Consider the following 16,438-nt stretch of genomic DNA (forward strand, 5'->3'; position numbering starts at 1 on the left):
CAACAACAGACTATAAGGCCTACGTCAACGCTGAGTCACAATCACAATCACCCCTCAAAGGATCTCTCTTCCTCTCTCACACACACACACACACTGATTAGATCAGTACTATATCTCTTAAACTGAGGTAAAACAGACTGGAAAGAATGGTTTCATAATTTCTCAGTCAAATAATGGACCACTCAGAGAAATAAAAAAAAAAACAAAACTGGTGTTAACTGATCTTCTATAGATGATCATATGATTATCTGATTTGCTTTTATCATATCGGCCCTCACGGACCCTGAGGTCCTCTGGCACCGGCCTTTTAACCATTCCACAAGTTGGAACCAAAACCCACGGTGAGGCTGCATTCATCCATTATGGTCACAGCTTCTTCTTATTTTTAGACATTTTTTGACTGATGTATATTTTCATCTTTTCTTACTGTATTTTAATCTTTTAGTTTTTAGTTCCAGTGTTCCCTCATCGGGGTTTCTTCCCATGGTTCCTCAGTTCCATGTCATTATACTGTGTGTGCGAATTTGTGTGTGTTTCGGGGGAGGGGGTGGGTTTTTCACTTTCTGTTTTATATTAGTTGCATGTTTTTCATGTTGTTGTTTTAAGTCTGTGAAGTACTTTGTGCTGCATTTTCAATGTATGAAAAGTGCTATATAAATAATGTTTTATTGATGATTGATTGATTGATTGAGATGATAATCAGTATCAGATTTGTCCAAATCATAAAAATAGGAGGATACCTGCACTTCTGGAAGAGCAAGTAAACCAGGTTACTTGTGAAGGGAAGTTTGGCATGAAATTAACTGAAGTTATTTTCGAACAGTGGCTCAATTATTTTAACATCAGTTCAGTGATACAGGACTTTGCCTCCTGGATTTCTGGGGCATCTGCAATGACAACACAGTGACAGCAGAGGAGTCTCCTTGTCCCCATCCCACCCCCACCTCTTTCAGCTATTTACCTATTTGGGATCATCACAGCAAGTCAGGCCTGTGACTTGCATTACTGATTTGGCTTTTTACTTTTGGATGCCCTTCCTGCTACAACCCTGCCCATATATCCGTGATCGGGACCAGCACAAGCATACCACAGTTTTGCCTTGTGGCTGGGGCCTCTGCATGCAAAGCATGCAGCCCTACCACTGAGCTGCGTCCCGAGGCCTTCATGTCCTCGGGTTAGGGTTCGGGTTAGGGTTCATTCATTGGTGTTCGACATCAGACTTACATTGTAATGGTTAGAGATTGTTCCAAATTTAATTTTACTGAACTAAAAATAACTAATGGAAACATTCCTGTCAGCTATCATAGGTTTGGCAACTGCAACACACATAACACCCACGTCCATTTGTATGTATTCAACTGTTTGCAATACCACAGCAGCTACTGCAGTGGCTGCAATTGTTCCAACAATTAACAGACAAACAGACAGGTACAACCTGGACGGGTTGCCAGTCCATCACAGGGCCAAAACTCAAGGACATACAGAGACAAACAACCACTCACACTCGCATTCACACCTACGGTCAATTTAGAATCGCCAGTTAACCTATACATGCATGTTTTTGGACGGTGGGAGGAAACCGGAGTACCTGGAGGAAACCCACTCAGACACAGGGAGAACATGCAAACTCCGCACAGGAAAGACCCAGGCCGGGAACCGAACCGCGACCTTCTTATGGTGGGGCGACAGCGCTAACCACTACGCCGCCGTGCAAAAAAACATCAGAACTGAAAATAAGGAAAATTCCTCATTCAGGTATCCAACAAACTCGATGCAGGGAGACAGCTGGCAGCAGCAGACACCCAGCCAGTGTCAACAAATGCAGATTAGCAACAGAAGCCATGATGCACATGCCACATACACGAGAGAAAGCAAATATCAATATAAAAAAATGCAAATATCAAAATTACAAGTGGCTTATAGAAAAGCCTGGTTTATCTTGCAACTGCCACTCACAGAAGGAGTGTAAATAAAAACTGTAATCAAGTTTGCTGCTTCCCAAAGAGCTCTGGTGATCATCACACTTACTGCCACAGCTGTACATCTCTAGATTGCATGAATTTAGCTCTGGTATTCAGAAATATTTCAAACTGAGCATTTACATATTCAGAATGAATACTGTGTTTATTTTACTGTATACAGAACAAAGAGGAGAAGGTGACAGGTCAAAGAGAGGTCTGGCTCCCCACAGTTTTACAAGAGCTGGATGAGTCATTTCTGTGGAGATATCTTTATTTGACCAAGGTTAATTCACATGCTCATCAGTTACTTGATACATTTTGCTCTCTGAGTGATGACTGATGACTGCCATTAGGCAGGCTCTTCTTCAAGCCACCTGAGTCTACCTTCAGGTTCATCCTGGTTGAACCAGATGTTCAACCAGGAGACCTGTTTTTCCTGGTTGTTCTCAATCTGGTTCAGTACAATTTGGATACTAGAAGCTTCCCCAGCTTGCTTTTTCTTTGTTTCACATTTTAAGGGTTTACCCTGGCTTTCATATTTTTGGATACCTTCCTTTTTCAGTCTTTATATGTTGACAACTTATCCGAAACAAATGTAATTTTTCACCTGGTAAAGGGTGGGTGTTTCTCCAAGTGCTGAAATCCTCCTTCTTACACATGAAGAAGAGCCTTATCTGTCGAATCTATCTCAGTGTTGCTCTGTCACTCGCCCTGAATAGTGTACTGGGTTTGATGAGAACCTGGAGTTTTGTAGTACTCAAGATGTTGCCTGGCTAAAGTCTCTGACCTGGTTGCAGGCTGCTTCCTCAGTAGGCCTTTGACTCATTATGTGTGATTCAATTTTATTCCTCTCACAGATACTTTTCTAACTTGTTTCTTCAGTTGAGGATTTCATCTTCCTGCTCCAGGAATGCAGATTGAGTGCGGTCCTTTCTGTTGTGTCAGTGTGACATGCTGTACTGCTACTACTACTGCTAGTGTCTCTGCTACTGCACCTGAAAGACTTGTTCTAATACTCTGGTTTGATTGACAACAGCAATTTCCTCGTGTTTAAAATCGATTTTTAATATATAGCCCCTTCATTTAATTTCTATGGATAAATGATTTTGCCAGAGTCTATCTTCAGCCCTGGGCTATCTTCATGCTCCATTTGCAGTGTTTCCTAAATGTAGGTACTACAGCACCCTAAGGTGTCTTTATGTTCATTACATTCATTTGTAATGTTCATTCATTACATAAAACAAACAGCAAAATTATCATGTTACAAATTGAATAAAAAGGAAAATAAAATTATAATGTTAAACCCAGTTAAAAAGTTTGTTTCCTGAGTGAACAAATTTTCAGTATCCCTGACCTAAACTTAACCCCTAATTCCAGTGACATGTCCTCTGTCTTCCTTTTAAAGCTAGGAAATTAACTTTGTGTCTTTGCAATACTTGCATTTCCATCTGAAAAGGAGGTGATGCCTCAACATCATGACTCAAAGTGAGTAATCTGGAACCTGTTTTGTGTGTACAGGTCGTCTTCTACACCTTTCTTCTGCCCAACTATTCATGTCCCAGAGCTGTCAACCATTAGAGTAGCCTGGAGTCTAAAAAAATGAAACAAACCAAGGTCCTGTTCTGTTTCTAAAGCAGTTCCATGTCAAAGTCTGCTGAGCTGATACAAGGCAGGGAGCTGATTTCACCTGGACCAGGTCCCTGAACCCAGTCCTGTAGCTTAGATTCTGAACCACCAGGTCTTTCTTCTGTGAGAGGGTCAGAGTAAGCGATGTACTGAGCAGTCACACTGCACTGGCAACCTTCTTCTGCTTTTACTAATGTTTTATTGATATTTCCTGAGTCAGTAGAGAGTCCCATATCTGTATAGTGCTGTTTGGCCAGAGTCAACTCAGTTCTACTGACAGGTATTTCGGACTGATGAAGTTCAAAAGCAGGTCTGTCCTCGCCACACATGAAAATTCCCAGGCAGAGCAGCTTCATTGTCGTCTAGCTGTTGGAAGTTGTCAACCAAGCTTAACCAAGTAGTGGCCCCATTTGATGAAGTCTATTGTCTTTTATCTGTGCCCAACTGTTTTTTTTTTTAACCAGCAGCAACCTTATTTGGAGGAGATGGTGGGGCTGAGGAGGAGTAAGGGCTGGATCTGACCTACTCTGCACTCCATCCTGATCGACATTTCTGGAAGAGTCCATCAGTCACGGGCTTCTATTGATTTAAGACTTGAAACTAGAGACTGAGGCCGTTTTCCCATAAACTTCACAACCATGGAGTTGCCCCCTAATGGTCATTAGATATAATGCAGCTTCCAGGGTCTTAGGTAATGGATTCACTTTAAAAACCATCTATCACCAACACTTTAATTGACAGTCTCTAAACTCACAAAGAATAAAGCTGAACTTGCTGAAGGATTTCATGCTTAGAGAGAAACAGGTCACAGCATTAAATCCTCCAGGCCTTAATTTGAGCCAACTGGCCAGAAACCTCTGCTGTAGAACTAAACTTTAACACTCTTGTGGGCTAGCCGTCAAATCATTTCGACCTACATTCCATTTTTCTGACAGAGAATGATGTCAGTTATAAATCACTTTCGAATTCAGGACTCGGGACCACAGATAGTCTTGCAGCAGCCCTCATTCAGTATAACCAGGATCAGGATCTCAGGACCTCTGGCGTGTAAGTATTAAATTTGCAGGATGAATGTGTCCAATGTTTCCTTTGTCTCTATTTTTGTTTTATTATTTTACCATGGCTCACCTTCCACACGTGATCCTGGGCATGTTGTGTATGGATATTTGCGATTTATTTACATGCAGGCATATACATTGTGATGTTGTGTTCTGAGATGCAGCAGCATCCTTAACTTAGCAGCTAAGGTAAGGTAAGGTAAAGATAAAGAAAACCAAGCCAGTTTGAGCTCCACCTTTGCTAAAATTGGCTTGGTTTTCTTTACCTTATCTTACTTTACATTAGTCTAAGTTGACTTACCATACCTTGGCATAATTTACCTAATTTTACTTTATGTTCCCTTGTCTTAACTTACCTTATCTAGATTAATTCTATGGTAATTTTAATTAATCATAATTGAATTACCTTTCCTTATCTTAGCTTAGTTTCATTTACGCGACAGAATGTCATTACTGTCTTCCCATGTTCGCACAGTTCACACACGGCGCGCACACAGGTGAGCAGAGTCCCCCCAGCGAGTGTCGAAAAATGACAAAAGAAAAGCAAAGCAAAATATCAGCGTTTCCTAAACACTCACAAGATGATGCTGGCAACACCAGTCGCTCTTCTGGTAGTAGCAGCCAGAGCAGCTCTCCTGCTCCGGGTCCAAGCAGCGACAGTTCTGCATGCCTTGCCCCCGACCTGCAGCAAAAGTCTGCTCACCACTGCATGTCAGGCTTTGACCCAGCATGGCTATCAGAGGGGAAATATTCCCCCTGGCTGTACAAGACTGATATTGGTAAGTAATTAAACAAGTAATTAAATGCATACATTACATAAATAAAAGATAATTAGATAGATAAATTAATTATTAAATAAATAGATAAGATAGATAAAACCATTTGATTTTGGATTTGTTTAAACATGACAGCTCACACTCAGCCAAACAGACAGTTTTTGCAGGAAAATATCTGCCAAAGCTCAAAACTGACAAAAACATCAAACTGTCAGAGGAGGACATGACGTAAGCTCGTGCTGAAGTCAGCTGTCAGCTTGCCCTTCAACCTGCAGTCTTCATCATCTTACTGTGAAGCAAATATAAATTGATCATTGACAACTGACACAAAAACAAATACCACAACTAATCATCACAAAATAACAAGCTCCTAAAACCCTTAAGCTGCACTAGTATAATTTCATTAACGAAAAAAAAAAAAGTCAAGATTTTTGTCCTCAGTAAATGAACCATTAACTGAGAAATAAATTCCGACCAATGAAACAATCAGGCAGTTAATTAGCGTCCAGCTCAATTCCCACTATGCAACTCTACAAGTTCAGCCTGAGCTGAATGAACACATAGAGGAGGTAACACAACTACTGTGATGCTGTAGTGAGTGATAACAGTGAAGGAGAATAGCATGATGGTGACTCCTGAACCAGCCTAAGGGACTGATAAAAATCTTTCAGCTGTGCCCTCAACCAGCCATTAGTGTCCCCTCCACTAATGAAGGGGGTGGGGGGGGCGCTGAGAGCACAATGACTTCATGCACACTGTGTCTGACTTCATCAGCACACAGACACATCTATTCTCTGTCTGTGTGCCTGATCACGACAGAACAACTGTGGGTCTGAGTCCTTGTTTCCAATTCTTTCACTGTTAAACAGAGATGCATTTACTGAAGTGAAATCCACACAGTAGCACATGACCATAACACAACAACAGCACTCAGAGACACACTCCAAACACAGTTGCACACCAGTGTGAACCTGAGCTGACTGAAGAGAACAGGTTCTTTCTCTCCCTTTCCTCATAAACAGCAGGGATGAAGACGTCCATCTGTGTGATCATTGAGACAATGATCAATACCCACAATCCTTTCTGAACCTATGAATACAGAGACTCAGATCTCTCTGTATACATCTCATTTTCTACTGCTAATCCATTAGGTTTGGACCAGTTATTTATTTTTATATTCTTTGTCACATAAAATGAAGATCTATCTGTGTGGTCTGAGGATCCTGGTGTCTCACTGAAATGAGCCATTCTCTCTATGTTGACCTTTAAAGAACAGGATTATTCCATGAAACAGTCCCCACAGGAAATCACATTCATAATAATTAACACAAATTCAAGCCAACTCAATATTTGAGGCTTGAGGCTATTTTCCCACACAAATTTGAAATGCATCACAAGGACACAAAAGCAGAAAGGTAATTAAGGCATAAGACACAGACATAATGTGAGTAATAAGGCGCAACCTTGTCTTCCTCTCTTGCTTTTTTTAGCAGTTGGCAAACAACAAATTGGTGCACTGCCACCACCAAATGCCCCCCCTCATTGGAATTTTTGCCAGTTTCTGCATTTTTTCAGCAAAAAAAATCACATAAAAACTCAGAACACTGCAGCACAATAATAATAAAAAAAAACTCTCCATAAAATCGCACAGCTGCAACAATAAAACAAACTCAACAAGATGGAGGGACTGATTAGGAGAAAATAACTGGCACAGACTTTCCCAGTCATTTGCTACACATGTTCACTTGACAAATTTAAAAAAGGAAGCAGCCTCTCACCATGTAACAATATGAAGACCAAACTACCAAACATTTAGGGATTTTAGGGATCTTGGTCTCTTGGCTTTTAATTTTCTTGTGGCCAACCAGGTCTCCATTTTGATTCTCCAGTTCTTGCCATATAACTGGTGCCAGGCCTTAATGTGTTTATTCTTTTTTATAATAAAATCTTTGTTTTGTAATGAGTAATTTCTGATAAATATAAGAAAATGCATGGCTATGTATAATCAAACCCAACAACTCAGATATAAGAGCTTACTCTCAGTAGTCATCAGTGTGTCCTCTGACTTCCTGTCAGCAGTGGAATAAGGTCACTAGAGCATTGGGCCACGGATCAACAGCTTTTTCAACAAGGCCTTTCACAGACAATTATGTTTGTCCTTTCCTTCAAGGATTTTATTTATAAAATGCACTTGAGAAGGAAACAAGTCTAAAATGTAACCCAGTAGTCAAAGTGACACACGAGCACATACTTTTAAAAACCAAACTTGCTTTGATTTTTAACCTCTAAGTGTCACCCTCCTTCTTCACCTCACACCCATCTGTTCAGACCCCCCCCCCCCCCCAAAAAAAAAAAAAACACAACTAAGAAAGATTATGTTTATTTAATCAAAAACTTTCAAACCATGAAGAAATCATTGAGAAAACATATATGTTAACAAGGTTGCTAGGTAAATTACTTACTATTATTACTATTGTATTGCTAGTATTGATAGTGCGATACAATGATAAGGAATTGGCTGATGATGCAAAAAGAAAACCTGCGAAAGGCCAGATCACCTCATTTCAGCTGAGTCTTTACGGTGAAGGGAGGACCACATGGTTATCGACCATGTCCTCCAAGGGCTACAGATTTTGACCTGGGACAAAGCTACTAACAGCTGGCTCTCCAATAGTAAACAAGGTAAAAAATACATTGGGTGTGTTTTGGTCAGTATCTCTGATATGGTTTCCTAGTTCTCAGGTCAGTTTTCTGCAAGTGAACTTGATGTTTTCAGTGCACCTAGTGACCAGGGGCTGGTCAGGTACACACATGCAGACACACACACACACACATTGAGAAACACCTGGTTGTCCTAGCATCACCAGTCAAATTTAAAGTGCATCAGTAACCCCAGCCTCACCCCACCCATTCTACATAGGCCAGCAGCCTCCCGAGACCCTGAACCAGACACTGTGACCAACAGTGTCAAGCATCGGCGCCACCAGGTCCCTATGGAGAATCAGCGCTGGTAACAGAGGTTTTGTAGTTCCCCGCTCATCTGTCATCCTGCAGCAGGCAGAGGGAAGGCATAGATCAGCCTTTTACAACAATTTATATTCTACATCCAGAGAGTTTATCATACCACTCTTTTTTTATTTTTACACTTCCATTTCAGAGAGACAGAAATATAGATTGAATAGATCACAAGTCCAGAGTGAAAGTCGGTGTTTGGTTAGTTTCATGCAGTGAATGTTAAACTTTCATAATGTGATTAAACATGGTCATGGTCATCATCACAGATTTATTTTTAATTTGTCTTCATCACATATCTGGCAGAACATTATGGAGCAGGGGAACCTGTATTTATATAGAGCTGCTCACAAATAAATAAAATTGTTGAACTGTGAACAAAGCTAAAAGTCTCCCTGAGTGTGACATAGAAAAGAAGTAGACAGTCTGACAGACAGAACAAATGAATGAGGCCTTAAAGCGGCAGAGAGATTCATTCATCTTCAACTGTTTATCCGTCTCCGGGTCATGGGGGGCGCTGAAGCCAATCCCAGCTCACACTAGGCGAGGGGGGGTACACCCTGGACAGTTCGCCAGTCCATCGCAGGGCCAACACACAGTGACAGACAAAGATAAACAACCACTCACACCTATGAACAATTTAGAGTCATAAATTAACCCAAACATGATGTTTTTGGACAGTGGGAGGAAACCCACACAGGCACAGGGAGAACATGCAAACTCCGCACAGAAAGGTCCCAGGCCGGGAACTGAACCCATGACCTTCTTACGGTTGGGCAAAAGCGCGAACCACGATGCTGTTCCCCTGTCCCAGACACAAATGATAAATTTCAATCAAGACTTTAAGAATGAAATCAGTGAAAACAGGATGTAGATCAGATTCAGATTCTGGATTCTACTCATAGTTTTCCTGCAACTACTGTAAAATTCATCTGGGTCACCTCCTTTCCTAAACCTGGAAGGTCATCATCGGTGCAGTCGTCATGGTGACCACCTCCTAGAGAGTTTAAGTAGCAAACTCAGCTCCAGCCCAGAGCCTCAGCTCTGCTCTGGTCAATCTGTCACTGAGCGACACTGATCACAGCTGATTTGCCTCCAAACACAGAAGCCAAAAAATGACTCTCTCTCATTTCCTGTCGAATAGACATTGTGCTCCAACGCTGGCAGACGCACAACTTGTCTGTTACACACAGGCATGTGTGCCACAGCATTTTCCATTTAGACAGCTGGACTGGACTCACTGATCAGGGCTGGATTCACTAACTAGGACTAGACTGGCTGGTCAGAATTGGACTCCCTGATCAGATGAGAATCACAGGTCAGGACTGGACTCCCTGATCAGATGAGAATCACAGGTCAGGACTGGACTCATGAGTCAGTACTGGACTCATTGATCAGGACGAAACTCACTAGTCTGGTGTTACAGCCAAGCCTTGTGATGAACTGACCACAAACACTGTCCAATAGAATTATAACTGAAGGAGTCTGGATTTTAAAGGGAATGGGAGATAGCTCATCCAAAATACGTCCATGATTCATTGAGAGACTCAATATAAAATGTTTTAATCATGTAACTAGAGAAGTTTAAAAACTACAGATAGACCGATATGGTTTTTTCAAGGCCAATACCAATACTGATTATTAGTAGTCAAGGAGGCTGATAACCGAGATTTGGAGCCAATATTCATTTGCAGTAACAGGGAAAAGATTGGCATCAAAATTTTGATATAAAAACTCCAACACTTAGCTTCTTCTAAATGCCTTTAAGCATATTTTTCTTAAACAGCTTATCAGATTTTTTATATCTTAAAATTTTAACAAAAAGTGCTGGGAGCTCCCAGGCTCTGTGCCTTCTCTATTGGCCAGACAATGCAGAACTGATGCAGAAGATCCAGGTATTTTTATGCCCGCCATGACACCCGGAAAACAAACTTTTTTGGTATCATGCTCCACTGAGCAACTTCCATAGGAATGAACAAAGCATATATCTGCTATCCAGACCTTTTCCATTTGGCAAAACTTTTTTCTGCTCTCCACCGTGTGTGTGAGCGCTGTGATTAAAAAAAAAAAGGTTGATGCCGATATTCCTCAAAATACTGAATTTCGGCGGAAATAATCGTCTACCCCTATTACAAACCCGCTCTGAATACACCTGTGTCATGAGTTTCAGACCACCACCTTTGGACTGTCCCGTGTCTTAATGTTCAATGGCTTTTGGGGTTGGATTTGATTCATACGCTCAAATCTCCAAATTTGAATCTCTGCCAAGCTCACCTCACACTCAGAATAGCTCAGCTTTATAAGTAACAGAAATGGTTTGTGGACTGGTGTCCGGTTTTAAAGAAAGATTCCCAAGAAGAGAAATCAATCATGGAAAGGCACAGTGAACAGGTGATGATGGAGGCATTCAGACACCTGCTGGAAATTATTTCTTTCCACAAAATCAGGCTGTAGAGACAGACTCTGTGCTCACTGCTGCTGAGACCACTGAAAAGGATCAGAAAGAATGTTCTGGTTACTTTCTCCCCCAAGGACTGACTGTGCTCCATGCCTTCACTCAGATTACCACCAGCCTGAAGGAAACTGATGTTGAGGAGCAACCTTTTGTGTCAGCATCTACAAACAGCAGGCATTAAAACCGGAAACTGGAAACATTCTTCAGATATGAAGTGATTCATGCATTCAGTATTTCATCAGTTTCTATAACAACGTGGCTAATAAAGAATCCTGATGCAAAAAAAACAAAAATTTTTAAAGGGAGATCTAAAAGTTGCACAATCTTGTCCACAACCAGATAATCCAGGCCTGACGTAAATTAGGACTGTTAGAGTACTGTCTAACCCTAATTTCCTGAACAAATCTATGATTGTCTTCAATTGGTGACATTGTGGATAGACTGGTACATCAAACTAAATGAAGAGGGCCGATGTGATGGTTTTAGCTTCCACCTTCCACCTTCTTCCTTCTGCGAGAAGTGGTTGAACGCATCAGTGCACGATTGCTCATTTTGAATAGTATTAAAAGGCCCGGAGGTCAAACCATCAGCCAGCTGTGTGTTCCTTACTACGAAACATGCAAAACTAGTGTGAAAGCTTTGTTCGGACAGGTACCCCCATTGGTGGTGGAGGTAGTTATTTTTCTGCGTATTTAGTTCAACACAGGGATTTCTGTTGAATTTACATGGCTTTCCTCTTATACAAAGTGATTTTCACGAGAAGAGATTTGTGTTTAATGGGCATCGATTTCCTTTCATAGAAAGTATTTTTCTGTTTGCATTTCTCAGCTGATCTTTGTTTCAAATTATTGACCAGTTGAATGACTACCGATCCATTAAGCCAACTTTGTTCAATGTTTTTTCTTTCATTAAGATTATTGTTACCCTCATAAATTAATGCCAGTAACAGAGTTCTATGGAATAAAAAATAGCTGTTCTAGAGCCTGGACTTTAGGGGAAAAATCAGGATCATCACCCATTATATAAGCTGCAGAATGTGAACTGTGGAATTTTAGATTTCCTTTCCCAGACAAGTTGGTGGATTAGCTGTCTGAGCAGAACAAAGTGCCAGCTCCATATCTTCACATCCATCTGCTTCACAAAGGTCCAGCAGTCATGACAGGCTGCTGGTGCTCATATCTGTCTGAGATGGGCAGATTGATCTCTCTGCCCTCCTCCAGTCCAACACAAAGAGCTGTTGACTAGCTGGGCACACTGATGTGAATCTTCTTTCAGACATGAAGATTTGAGTGAAAGCTTCACTGTTTCATTCCACCTCAAAGCATGTCGTCTGAGACATAGATGGAGACTGCTCTATTCAGCTGGCAGATCAATAGCAGCTTTGACACTTAAAGAAGCTGAGGAGCAGACAACACAGCACTCACAACTTTTCAGCTCATTGAAACTTTTATGAATAGTTTATACTTTTAATCCTCTCCAAATATACATCCATGTGTAGAGGAGCTGTCAGAGGCTTCTGTGAGCCAGACATGTCTTCTTGAAGTCCCTTCTAACCAATCAAAGAAGGCAAAAGTCAGGGGTAGGAGCTTTCAATCAATACATGAACACACATTTGGTCCACTGCTTCTCAGTGAGGCTTCAAACTGCTGGAGGACATCGATGCTGACTCACAGACTGAAGCGCTCCTGTTTCCTGCATTAGCTGAGACAATGAACACAGCGCAGGATGAAAGTGAAGGGCTTTGTGGGGGTGGGGTGGGGGGGTTGTATATAATATGCTACAATATGTAAACTTAATTTACATATTGCAGTTTGTGCCAAATACTGAATTTAGTTTTTATCTTGTCACATTCATCTTTTTTTTGTTTGGTCAAGTTTCAGTCCACTAAACTAAACAGAGTAAACCATAATAATTTTAGTCTAGTTTTAGTCAACTAAAACTGAATTATGATCTTGTTTTTGTGATGCAATTTTATTTAGAGCAGTTTAGTCACATCTAAAATTTTATTTTGTCATTTTGTCATTTTTGTTAAACCCATTTCAATATTCACACATGAAGCAAGCTTCTCCTTATCTGATCAAAAATACAGGTTGGATGTTTAGGAACGCAATTTTTTCAGGGAGGGTCTGGTCTGATAAGATATATTCAGGAATGCATCCAGACATGGAACATGTTCTGACTTAAATAACATATTTATTTTAAAATCAACAGGATTCAACCAAATACATTAGTGTGTACACTACATTCTAGTAGTGTACACACACAAATCACAGTCTGTTTTCACTAAAATAAATATCTTGTCTTCTTTTCCTTCCGAACCCTGTACACACAAGCCCTATCTGCCCCTTTCTCCAAGTCCTCCTGTCACTCACCACAACTGACCGGAAAGCCCTGCAGCAAGTGATATCAAGAGCTGAAAGACTCACTCATCTGCAGCTCCCAGCTCTGGAGCACATCTCAACACACATTGCTCCAGGAGAGCGGCAAACATCTGCAAAAATGCCATACGCCCCTTACACAAACTTTTTAAAAAATTCCCTCTGAGAAGCGCCACAGGGCATTCAGTGAATGGACCTCAAGGCGGAGAGACAGGTTGCGCCAGGGGCACTTCATGCTCCTAGTTGTTTGTTTAGTTGTGTAGTTTTTAAATTGTTTTATTATTAATCTCCAACTGGATAGGTAATGTAATTTCACTGCGCCTTGTTGTACAATGAAGGAATCTTAATCTTAATGGAAGACAGTAAACTGTTGTCCATTTTAATGGAATAATGGCATTATTTACTTTTTGAAGTGAAAAACTAACAAAAAACTTGTGACTTACAAGGTGCATAATGGCCGGACGGTATCGACAGTGACAGGGTGTGTGCCTGCATGTTTGAATAACAACTCATGCATTCATTCATTCACCTTCTACTGCTTATCTTTGTCAGGCTTGTAGGGGGTTTTGGAGCCAATCCCATCTCACATTGGGTGAGGGCAGGGTACACCCTGGACAGGTTGCAAGTCCATCACAGGGCCAACACACAGAGACAGACAGAGACCAACAACCACTCACGCTCAGACCAACTGACAATTTAGAGTCACCAATCAGACATCTACAGTCATTTAATCAATGATCAATATTTGTTTTAGTAATGATAAAAATTTACCAATAATCAGTTGATTATTTTCTACATTTCTTTTTCTCATATCACATAAAATGAAGATCTGTGCAGTCTGATGCCTTTGGACTCCTTCTAAAGCATGGGGAGAACATGCAGACATGCAGACAGACACTATGCCACCACACTGCCCTGAATAACAATGATAAATGATAATAACTGTAACGCAGACATAACAGACATGCTCCAGCGGTGGGGTCCAAGACTGAACCAGGGACAGGGGATATTGTTTTTTTACTCAAACTATGTCCTTTCTGTAAAGCAAAAAAAAAAAAAAAAAATTTTCTGCAGGTTTTTGCAGGAGATTTCCATGATCATTGCAAAAATATTTCTGAAAGCAGTTATTTCGGCTCACGATAATCCTAACATTACATTGTCATATCATCTCATGTCTCAATCTGATTTTAATCCATTGTGATCTTTAAATCTTTAAATATACATCTGATCTGTTTGATGTATTTTGTATATGCATATGAGGAAATGATGTTGCCAATTAGGTCTACAAGAGCTGTAAGAGAACATCCAGATTTCCAGGAACCTGATTCAGTTTGCACTTTTTGCAATGACATTAAAATAATAAACTCAACAAGGTATGTAAGCATCCTCTTCCTCTGTGAGGCACACCCTTTGATGTCATGGCACGTGTCCCGCAGGTGTGGGATATAACGTAACATTAACAACTTCACCGTAGCATAAAAAAAGCCCTGATGACAAAGACAGTTCTGCAAATCCAAATATGATTTAAATACTATCACACAACACATCTTCAGAAATTCAAATACTTCAAATATAATAATATGTGAATGAGCAATAATAAAAAAAGTGAGGATTTGCAGAATGCTATGCTACGTTTAAAAGGTAACGGTGTGACTGTACGGGAGGAAAGCAGTATGATCTTTATCACCACAGCACCACACGAGAAGACGGGAAGATTCTCTAACTCAGGCATCACCTCGAACAGAATTCAGAGTTTGTGTAAGAGTGGAAGGACTGACTACAAAGACATCAGTAATCATCATGATACAGCATCATCCCTGTGCAGATACAGGAGAAATCTAATGCCTGAAGCCTCGCTTCTTTCAAATGGGAAGAGTAGTCGTCTCAACTAGTTCACAACGACTCACTGAGCCAGAAACCAGAAAAACACGAAACAGCCCGATGGTCACCTAACTCATCCTCTCATTTATGGCCTCTGTTTGATGTGAAATTACTGAGAGTCAGTTGTGTGGAGGTCCCGGACCTAAAGGCTGTGTGCCCCCTGTCTGGCAGGTACTGCTTGAGCTGATTCATTGTCCCGTAGGAGCCCCAGCATCAGCCTGATGAGAAACCTGAGCCTCCAGCAAAGTCAAACACTGGCTTCAGCAGCATCCTAGATGTTTCCAACCATGAACACATGAACGTGTCTCCTGTGAGGATGTTCCACCAGACAGTTAGGAGCAGTGGGTCTCTGCACACCGACTTCCAACAGAGTAAGAGTAATCTTACAGCAGACATGTTGGAATGTAACCGATATAAATGTGGATGACTGACAGACTACAGCAGAGCTCATCACCCAGTCTGAGCTGTGTTTAACAGAAAATGGGCAGATTTTCAATGAAGTTTGGCGTACAGAGAGAGAGCGTGCTACCTTACCTGTTTATTCAGTGTGTCTCTTGTCTGGTATTGCGTCAAATAGACTCCAAATCCCGTTTCAGACGGTGTGATCCTGGACTAGACCAGTGCCAGGTCTCGTCAGGAGGTTATGTAATGAGAGTATTTGGCGGTTTCCGGGAAGGTGCGGGTTTGTTTACCTGGCTGATATGCAGTAGTCTCCTCCGCGGGCAGCAGCAATGCGGTGCCGGGGATGATGCGCAGGAAGCGGACTGATGCTCTGTCTGAGCCTTGGGTCAACAGCAGCTCTCAGCCTCCTTCCTCTTCTGTCCTCAGTGTCCCTCAGTCCCGTCCTCTCCTCGTCTCCTGTCCGCTGTGATGTTCGGGTCTCTCTGTCTCTGCCTCTGTCTCTCTAAATTCTCCCTCTCCTCCGGATCCTCCTCTCTTCCCTCCTTCTGTTCACTTTCAGCCGCCGTCACCAACAGCTCTACTTCCGGTCTGCGCGTTTCAAAATTAAATTAATACAGTTCGTGACAAAACTAATGACAAAAAAGCCAGACCAATTTCTGAGCTACGTGCCATCTATTCTGAGCTAGAAGCAGACAGACAGCTGGAAATAACTGAGCGGCTTGCTGTAACACCACTTACCACAAACCTTTGTCTTTGTCTTTCTGTTTGGAGATATAGGACATAAAATACAGTTTGAAGCTGGTGTGTCTGTGATTTCATGGATAATGTACATCCCTCCACATAATATAGCTTCGTGTTCACAGTTTGCTGTTCATCCATTTTAATTTTT

At 41.3% G+C, this 16,438-nt stretch overlaps 1 protein-coding gene across 1 annotated transcript in view; it reads right to left on the reverse strand.

Annotated features, from left to right (window-relative positions):
- Window positions 1-15,957, reverse strand: part of cntn2 (contactin 2) — a 34,648-nt gene extending 18,691 nt beyond the window's left edge. Inside the window, exon 1 of the mRNA XM_029501965.1 lies at window positions 15,840-15,957. The gene's annotated coding sequence lies outside the window, so the exon portion shown is untranslated. The remainder of the gene's footprint in view (window positions 1-15,839) is intronic.
- Between the last annotated feature and the right edge of the window lie 481 nt (window positions 15,958-16,438).

The sequence above is a fragment of the Echeneis naucrates genome, chromosome 5 (genome assembly GCF_900963305.1).
Source record: "Echeneis naucrates chromosome 5, fEcheNa1.1, whole genome shotgun sequence".
Classification (NCBI taxonomy): Eukaryota; Metazoa; Chordata; class Actinopteri; order Carangiformes; family Echeneidae; genus Echeneis; species Echeneis naucrates.